Consider the following 10,540-nt stretch of genomic DNA (forward strand, 5'->3'; position numbering starts at 1 on the left):
AAAACCAAAATTAAGAGTAACAAATATGTTTATGTCTTACTTTTAAGTTATTACGATGTTTTTCTTGGATTATTTATTTGAGGGGCGTAAGGAACAAATAACTGGTGTAAAAAATTAAAACATTCGTATTAACTTGAATCACAATAAAAACTTTAAGGATAAAATAATTATGTGATGTTTAAATGTGCTAAAGTAGAGCCTTTCAAGTTAAACATTCAAATTGTGTTTTAATATTTCTAGATGTAATTAGAAAATTAAAAATCAATATATTTAAATCTCACTTCTGTATTAGTTTCATAATTAAAACCCTTCAAGTTTCACATTCTAAATACGTTTTTACATTTGTTGTAAAATCAATGTAATACCTACATAAACCAGGAAACCTCTGATTCTCGATAGATCCATCTATTTCATTCATCTCACCAGGTAGTAATTTCTACTTAATCACTAATTAGGTTAATGTTTTCCTATTGTGTCATCACCTTAGTTTGGTTTTGTTAACAAAACAGTTTCTATCTAGTTGTCTGTAAAACCACCTACCTGAACCACGTCACCACCAATAACAACAGAACAGTAACGACCAACAACATCATCTTTACTGGTTATTATTTGGTGTAGTTTCCTCACTATATTTTTTATAATATATGACTGCGACACCTGGCGGTTAGAGTGTTTTTTGTAATTTTGTTGTTTACAAAGGTGCATGTGTTGATATCATATACACATACAGTCGTGAATGTATCGAGCGTATTTAATACACAGGTATTCAAAGTACCTCTAGGTATTAATTATCGTTTCTTTTATTCATTGTAAATTTGCTTGTTTTTTATGTATTCAATTTTACCTATCACTATAAGCCATTTACATTACCCATCTTTATCTTCACTTTTCTATAATTTATTCATTTATCATCCGACTTTAACTTGAAACACTTTCACCTGAAGTATCTTTGTTTCCTCATTCTACAACTTAGACTTAATTCAGTTGTACTACTTTATAATAGGCCATACCTGGCCCACGTTGTTATTTTTGTAAGCTTATTTTTATGAATGAAGACGTAACTTTCAGAACATTACTATACTGTGTAGATTGAAAGAATACTTGAGTTTATGATTCATTGAGTTCAGTGTTGGTCAGTGATTTACAGCGACAGCTGCTACATCTAGAATACAGCAAACGTTATTGAAAAAATAAATTAATTCATTATTATTACGTGTACTGTAATTCACAATAGTTTCATTAACCCAGTAGAACACACCCAATGTTATATTAGTGGTGTCAGTAGTGTAAACATTTTGTGAAGATACGTTTCACTTTAGACTACAGTTCAATATAACAATTAGTGCATCGATATGAAACAATGGAGAGAATAAGGAGAAATACCTGGAACACCAAAATAATATAAAAACATATGTTTAAAAAAACAAAATATTCGTACATAGAAACTTAGTACGTAACAATAATAAACAGACAAGACAAGAGAGAAAGGTCGCAGATTATGTGAATGAGAAAAATATTAATAGAAAAATTAAACAAAGAGAGAACCTAAAAGAGAGAGAGAAAACCAAGAAAGAGGAATTTGGGTTTAAAAGAGAACGTAGTTCTTAAATAATAATTAAAAATAATGATTATAATTAAAGATCAGTAAAACTATTGTAGATATGTGGAATGATTATAATGATATGAATAAATATTGCTGTATTAAAAAGTAGCCTAACAGTTGGCGGTGTGTGGTGATGACTAGCTGTATTCCTCCAAGTCTTAAACTGCTAAATTAGGGACGGCTAACGCAAATAACACTCGTGTAGCATTGCGCAAGACTGAAAAACCGGACAAACAAACAATATTTGGGCAGGGTCCCAGAAAGTGTTCTCTTTCAAGATCAAATGAGACCAAAATAAAAGAAACAAATATTTTTATTTCTTACATTTGAAGTTTATGTGTCCCGTCCTGCTGTGTTATAGCCTATAAAGAGCATAATTATTCTCGTGATTCATGGTATGTGCACGTTTTACTGACGTCATGACAGTACGAATAGAAAAGTTAAGGGAGCCTTGGAAAGGTTGATGAGCTTCCAGATGAAAAATGCTTGTACACAGCCAGCTGTTGTCAGAAACATAACGTGATGAGCCCCAACCAGATAAGTCGAATTAAAACAAGGTAAATGTATGGAAGCCTAAAATTCAATGTGTGTAAACGTTTCTTTTAAATTGCACGGTAAAATCGACTAGAAATGTGTAATTTCGGTTGAAATAAAAGTTGGGTTAAAATGTGATGTTAATAACCTTTATGGTTAGTTCCAACGAGCTACTATCAATAGAAGTGACTTTAGTTATTCACACAGAATTCAGCAACTACGTTGGTTTCAAATAACTTAATAATTCTTCAGTACATCTATCTTACAATATCTTTAGAACTTGTAAGAGCAGCTGACGTCTTCATATTTGAAGTCATGAAATGTTAGGTCCTTAATTTACCCATCCTATGTCATATTACAAATATACCTATATTGTTTAAAATAATCCATTGAAAGAATAAATTTTAAGCAAAGACCTTTCTAGAATTTTTTTATTTAAGGATCATAAGAGACAAATAACTAGGGTAGAAAAAGTAAATATTTCATATTAACTGGAGTCATAACAAAGTGTAAATGATTGAGGTCTCACTGTATACATGACTTGTGACCAATTATCTTATTCAAAGTTGGTGACGTCATAAAAATTGACAACACCATTATGAGCACTTTTAAAAGGACTTTTAATTATAATGTTACAGAAGTGAACGCTTTTAAGTAAACCAGTTTTAATCAATTGTATTTATTTCGAAACGCACGTCAGTGTGTACAGCTGGAAACAGTTCTTATTTATACAAATTAAAATAAATTCTCGGATACCAAGATTACATCATGAAACTAGATGTACTTCTTCATGGTTACTTAGGAACAGCGTTCCTTTTAAGATTAAATAAAACCAAAATCAAGGATAACAAATATGTTTATGTCTTACTTTGAAGTTATTAACCTATTTCATGCTGGGTTTTTTTTAGCTTACAGAATGCATAATTCTTCTCTGACGTCACAAAAGTATGAATAACAATGCTGATGTGCTTTTTAATATTGATAAACTTCCAGATAAATATTGTTTCCACACAGCCAGCTGTTGACCCAAACAGAACGTGATGATCCCCAATGAGGTAAGTCGAATTAAAACAAAGTAAATGTAGGGAAACTTACAATTCAATATGCTTAAAAGTCTCTTTAAAATTGTACCACAAAATACACTAGAAATGTATAATTCAGTTGAAATAAAAGTTGAGTTAAAATGTGAATTTTTTGGTTAGTTCCAACGTGTTATTATCTAACCTATGACTTTACTTATTCAGACACTATTAAGCAGCTATATATCTATTATTCAGTATATCTAAATTACAAAACATTTAGAACTTGTAAGAACAATGTGTCCATGCCATAGGATTTTTTACCTGAGGGCTATGAGAGACAAAAGACTGGAGTAAAAAAATTAAAAGATTCATATTAACTGAAGTGACAAGGATTATAAAAATAAGATTGAAGAAAGCATACTGGCAAAATTGAATATTTACAATAGATTAAGTGTAGAAAGACATAATCATGCAAAGAAAGATAATAGCAACGACACATTTAACGAGCAATACATTTAAATCAGGAAATAAAACATCTGGACAGTAAAGATAGAATCAGACACATTTATTTTTTGCAGCTACTTAAGAATTAACCTAAAATATCGGTTATTTTGAAATATTCCATAGGAGAACCTATTTAATAAACGTGTGTTACCACTACTGCTCTACTGCCGATAATGGGAAGAGAACATAAGAGACATATCAGACACTTGAAATGTTCATATTATGAAAAGTTTATCTGTGTCAATGGCTAAATTTCATAATCCATAAGATTCTTTAAAATACGCTCAAACCAGAGTCACAAACCATGAAACTTTCGCTTTTAGAAATAAGAGCAAATCTTATTTACCAAGACAATATTTTCTTTTCTAAATAATTTAAAGTATAATTTGATAAACTTATGACGATATGATCGGGAAATAGTGAAAATCGTTTATTTATTTCTTTTTCTCATAAACTTGAGAATTGATTATTTTTTTATGTTATTCATATTTTTAACAAATCATTGTTATTATTATTTCTTGTAATTTCATTAATTTAGAAAAGAAATAAACACGATTTTTGTATTATTTCAGGTTTAGTTTCAAAAACAGGTGTTCAAAACTTATAAATGTTAATCTTAGTACATTGCACTTATTCCAAAATATGTAAACTCAGTGTAAGTGTGTTAAACATAAAAATAACAACAAAAATTCAAGACTTCATTGTGTTTCGTTTATGATCAAGTAGAATTTCGAATCGTCCTTAAACTTATCCTCAGAATAATAAACTACATCGTGTTTTCAGCTAAAATAAGTAAATCAAATCCCTCCAACGTCACTACGTGAGTAAATAATATTAATGTTTTAGGACACATATAGAATATACTACAAGAATACTGGTAGATAAACTGGCAGAATTTAACAAGGTTTGCGAAAGTGTCGACTATTCTTGAGCATGTAATATAAATATATTTATATTTATTTAGTTATATTAAGATACACTACTGGCCAATATCTTGAGGACAATAAACATAAAGACAAAAATATGCATTTTGCGTTGTTAGACTCAACTACTTATTTGAGTAGAGCTTTGAAAGATGAAAATAATAAAAGGGAAAATAAAAATAAAAAACATTTTTAGCATTTAATAGGTAAAATGTGAACACTATGAAATTAGCCTAAATACTAGCTGGTCAAGGTTTGAGACTATACCAAAAGAAGTCCTAAACAGGGTAGAAAATGCCCAGCAAGATGTCTGAGTTGTGATTTGCACGGCCGTCATTGCAAATAACTGCAAACATTCGCTTTGGCATGGTCGATATAAGCGTTTGCAGAAGGCTGGCTGCAATATTATTTCAAGTGATGAAGATGGCTTCACAAAGATCATGCAATGTTTGGAATTGACGTCCATTTTTATAGACTTTCCTTGCCATCCACCCCCAAACATTTTCAATGGGTTTCAGTTCCGGCGAACACGCTGGATAGTCCAAAAGAATCACGTTATTCGCCATGAAAAGTCCTTTGTCTTGCGGGCATTGTAAATTGCAGTGTTGTCCTGCTGAAAGATCCTGTCATTTCCACACGAGCGAGGGCTTTCAGTCAATGGATGCTCTCTCCAACATGCCAATGTAGCTAGCTAGCCGCTGTTTGACGCTCATGTATAACCTAAGGCTCCATTGTTCCATGGAAGGAGAAAGTCCCCCAGATCATGATGGAACCTCCTCCACTGTGACGTGTAGAAAATGTCTCCGGTGGAATATCCTTATTGTGCAAGTAACGTTGAAAGCCATCTGGACGTTCCAGGTTAACTTTTTTCTCATCAGAGAACAAAACCTTCGTCCACTTTTCTATGTCCCATGTTTGGTGCTTCTCAGCAAAATATAACCGAGGTGTTTTGTGGTGTGGAAGGAGACGTGGCCTTTGAAGATGGTTACGGTTTTTAAAGCCTTTCCCTCGTAGATGCCGTCTTATTGTTCTTAAGCTGCATTTTGCGTCTGTAAAGGCCTAAATAGGGTTTAACGATCGGCTGATGTCTTGCCCGACAACTCGTCGAAACCTTCTGCTCAACGCTGGCGAAATTTTCTTGGGTCAACCACTTTAGTGTTTTCAGAAATTTGCAACCGGAGTTTTACTTCGCCCAATCTCACCAGCGATGGCACGATGATAGAGACATTTCTTTTGCAGCTCGACAATTCTGCCACGTTAAAACTCTGTCAACTTTTTCGCCTTTGCCATGTTTTACTAAATGTAACACTGGAGATGTCAGTGGGTGATGTTGACAACGCTAATGCTTGAACACAAATGACTAAATTTCGTTACGTGTTTACCAATTAACGCTTCGTTTCAGTATTGTCTCAAGCTTTTGACCAGCTGGTATTTAGGCTAATTTCATAATGTTCACATTTTCACTATTAAATGCTAAAAGTTTTTTTATTTTCCTTTTCAAAGCTCTACCTATATAAGTGGTTCAGTCTAACAACGTAAAATGCATATCTTTTCTTTATGTTCATTGGCCTTAAGATTTTGGCCAGCACTTTATATATGTAAATGTATATACAGTCATTTCAACTGACTTAGATAGCAGTTTGGAATCTATTTTAATTTAAATTTTATTAATTGTCTTAAATTTTCCTCTCTATAGAATTTGAATTTTAGTTGGTTTAAAATAGTATCGTATAATAAAAGGAGCTATTGTAGGGTCAGTTTATTGAAAATTTTAGAATTTTCCTTTTCTTAGATCAGGCAACGTGTTTTCTTAACAGTGAAAATGCAAACCTTCAAATTTAAGGAAAACGAAAGTTACAAATGCGTTCATCCTCAGTGTTCAGAACTCTGTTACTGTAAACGTAAACATGAGTTCTATTGTTGTTAGTAAGGATAAAAATGGTAAAGTCTAGTCACTAATCAGTAAGCAATGTGACAAAATGTATCGAAACCTGTATTTAGAAAAATACCAATATCTTAAAGACTCACTTGAAAACAATAACGTACATCTACTACTGAAGAATCCAACAATGAAATACATAAAGAATTTCAGAAGGAACAAGAAATTGTGTAGAAGTTATTATTTCTATCACATCAAAGGTTCCACAAGTATGCATTCTGTATGTTTTAGTTTTCTTTCTCATATAAATAATATTATATTAATTAAAATGATAAATTACTTCAATACTCTATCACGAGCTGGTCAATGTGCACGTGTCACGACGTTTTACAGATTTCATATTTAATTAGACCATTCTATTGTAAATGAAACATATTAGAATTTCGATGCACAAATCCCACATTAATACAAGATTAGGAATCAAAGGATACATTTAGAGAATCACCAAGTCTTTAGAAAAACTAAAAGTAACGTATCACATCTACTATTTAAAGTATACACATGATAAAAATAAAGGACTGCAATGTTTAAGTTATTTCTAAATAACAATATGCCAACTTAGATATATCTAACAATTATTGATTTGTTTATTAAGTCGTTCTTCTGTATAAGTTATCTGCTATTGTATAAAAAAAACCCAAAAAACATGGCTGTCAGAATAGAGTGAATATTTAATGTTATCTACAATAAATAGGAAGAACTGTTCTTCAAACAAGTGAAAATTTTCTATTTAATATACAGCTCAATTATCCATTTGATAGAGTGAAGGATAAATCATGAAAAAATATAAAAAATTGTTTTACTTCCTAATCCTAACAATAATATTGTAAATAAAGTACTTTGAAGAAATCTAACACAGTCAGAAACTTCAGTATGACATACGTGTAGTCATTGTATGTAGTTTTCTCAGGAATAGATGACACTGGTGACAGTGAGATATTACTTTGTTCAATAATGTTAAACTTGAAGTAAACAAAAAAATTGGACATGCAATGTTATGTTTCTCCACTCATATATGTTTAATATATGCTGCATATTTTCTTTGCACTGATCGATACAGATGTTAAAAGATTGAACTGAAACGGTTTTCTGATAGAACCTTTAAATAATATCGTTTTTTAAATATTGTCTAAAGTAATCATTGAGAAATTATTATGTTTCTGAAATAAAAAGTGGCTTATATCCTTCTTTAATTATTAACAACGTTATTATTCTGATCTTTACTAGATACAAATTTGTATAATATAATCTAAATAAGTAACCGATATATAGTCAAAAAAAGTTGAATTTATCATTTCTATTTATGATAATCGATAATTTCTTTTATTAAAAGTAATTGTTCTTTTGTACACGACCTGGCAGTACATTTTACGTGATGAATTGAGGGTCTTTTTTTACATACGAATAAAATATTTACAGTTAGACTTTAATGAACGAAATAAAAAACTTACATTTCTTTGTATTAAATACCCCGATTCTTTTAATAATTGGTGGCTTTGTGAAATAGAAATTTGTGTGTGAATTTATCTAACTCTACTTTCTTATTTTATAGCAAACCTTATCTCAATAACGTTCCTTTTCTTTACTGAATCCGAGTTTGGTAGCTGTGTGAACATGTGTGGTACCATAATTCACGGCCTAGAATTCGTATTGTGTCCTCCCTATTAATTGTCAACGACCTGGGTCAGTGATACATATGTCTGATTGTATGAAGAAAGCGTGAGTTCTATAAGTGTCCTCTTAACGTTGGTCCATTGCTCAGGGGTACATGCATCATCTAGGAGGAACGAGTCCATCTTCAATTGTCTCCATGTTAATCTGAAAATAGAATTAAAATATTCATTTTAATTCTTAGTGGTATTTTTGCAGGTAGAAAAAACATCAAGACAGGTTTGGTTAGAAATACAAATTTTAATGCTTTTTATATCTGTCAATAGGTGGCGATCAAATTAGTTGCGCTATCTTTGGTAAATTAAAATGTCGTGGCTGGAATTTAATTTTTCAAAACCATTGTTTTGGTTTGGTTAGAAATACAAATTTTAATGCTTTTTATATCTGTCAATAGGTGGCAATCAAATTAGTTCCGCTATCTTTGGTAAATTAAAATGTCGTGGCTGGAATATAATTTTTCAAAACCATTGTTATTGTAAGATGTGGCGCAAGATGCAAATAAAATTAATGTAAATGTTCGGTCCAAAATAATGTGATAATCATGTGTTATTTGTGTTTCTAGTTAAAACTGGAGTATCACATATATTAGTTTGTAAGCAGTGTACTTGATTTTAATAGGTGGACTATCGTGGGTAGTTAAGGTTGAGAATAGAAAACCTGATCTTGTTTAACACAGTGAAAGTTACAATCTTTAATATTAGATACAGATGACTAGTTCAAGAACACAAGTTATGAGAACCAGGGTTTTTATCTAATATACACATACTATACACATACTATGTGCATCAAAACAAATTAACGTGTGTTATCCTCTAATAACATGCTAACTTTATAATAAAAATGCATTGACTAACTTTAAATTAAAAATACATTGGTTAACTTTCGAATAAAAATACTTTGTTAACTTTAATGTAAAAATACGGTGGGTAATTTCCAAATAAAAATATACTTAGGCTAACTTTAAACCTTATTTCGCTTACTTTGTGTTTACGTATAAATATTTTAGTTGTAAATGATTTATAGATGTAGTTTTGGTTATCAACAACAGTCAAGTTTTATTTTTGATAGGTTTTCTAAAGTTTGATTATAGAAAGATTTTGTATCCTGGAAATTAAAGTATTTTCTCCTATTTAATTTAATTTGGTTTATTATATTAAGATTTAGTATCCACTTGGTATTACAATACGTTAAATATTATATTAAGATTTAGTATCCACTTGGTATTACAATACGTTAAATATTATGTTAAGATTTAGTATCCACTTGGTATTACAATACGTTAAATATTATATTCAGATTAAGTATCCACTTGGTATTACAATACGTTAAATATTATGTTAAGATTTAGTGTCCACTTGGTATTACAATACGTTAAATATTATATTAAGATTTAGTATCCACTTGGTATTACAATACGTTAAATATTATATTAAGATTTAGTATCCACTTTTAAATACAACATGTTAAATATTATATTAAGATTTAGTATCCACTTGGTATTACAATACGTTAAATGTTTCGTTTCATCATTGAACAGTACCCACTTGACGATAAATCTAGTGAAAGGTAGAGTTTTTATACTAAAAAGTAGATAAAACATACATAAAATATTTTGTATAAGTGATTACAGGGGGAACCATCATGTGGACACATTGCTTTACGTGACTTGATTTTGATAATTTTCATATATATGACTGATGTTAATGGTTTTTCACTGTTATAATTGAGTCTTTCTAGTAAAAAAGACGTTAATGAGTGCATTGGAAAAAATATCAATATATTTACTGTAAACAAAAGCTAACCCAAACATGAAACGTATGCAATGACCTTTGAATTCAACTTTATAATATTTGATAACAGGATAGGGTGTTGAAAAAAAAACAAGGTCTGGAACCATAGACACTTCAAGGAATTTTTACAGAAGGTGTTCCACGTGCTGTCCTTGAATTCGAAACAAATTTGGATTAACAGCAAGAACTAATTGGACCTTCTCGTGTTTTGATAACATAACTATCCACGACAGTCCACCATGACTTACTGTGACACACACTAAGAGGTGTGTGTGTGTGTTTCTTATAACAAAGCCACATCGGGCTATCTGCTGAATTCACCGAAGAGAATCGAGACATACTAAATGGAAAGTAGCTAATGAATATTATCCACTGGTAACACATACACTGATGTAATTAGATAATCCAATTTTATTTTCAACATTACAAGAACAAAACAATGTAAGGTTGTAATTTTATTTTGGGGGGCGCTATATATTTTTTATAAAACTAAGTTTTCCTCCATCTAATTTAACGCCAAATGTGAAAATACAAATAGTCTTATGATAAACCAA

This window comes from Tachypleus tridentatus, chromosome 3, assembly GCF_004210375.1.
Source record: "Tachypleus tridentatus isolate NWPU-2018 chromosome 3, ASM421037v1, whole genome shotgun sequence".
Taxonomy (NCBI): domain Eukaryota; kingdom Metazoa; phylum Arthropoda; class Merostomata; order Xiphosura; family Limulidae; genus Tachypleus; species Tachypleus tridentatus.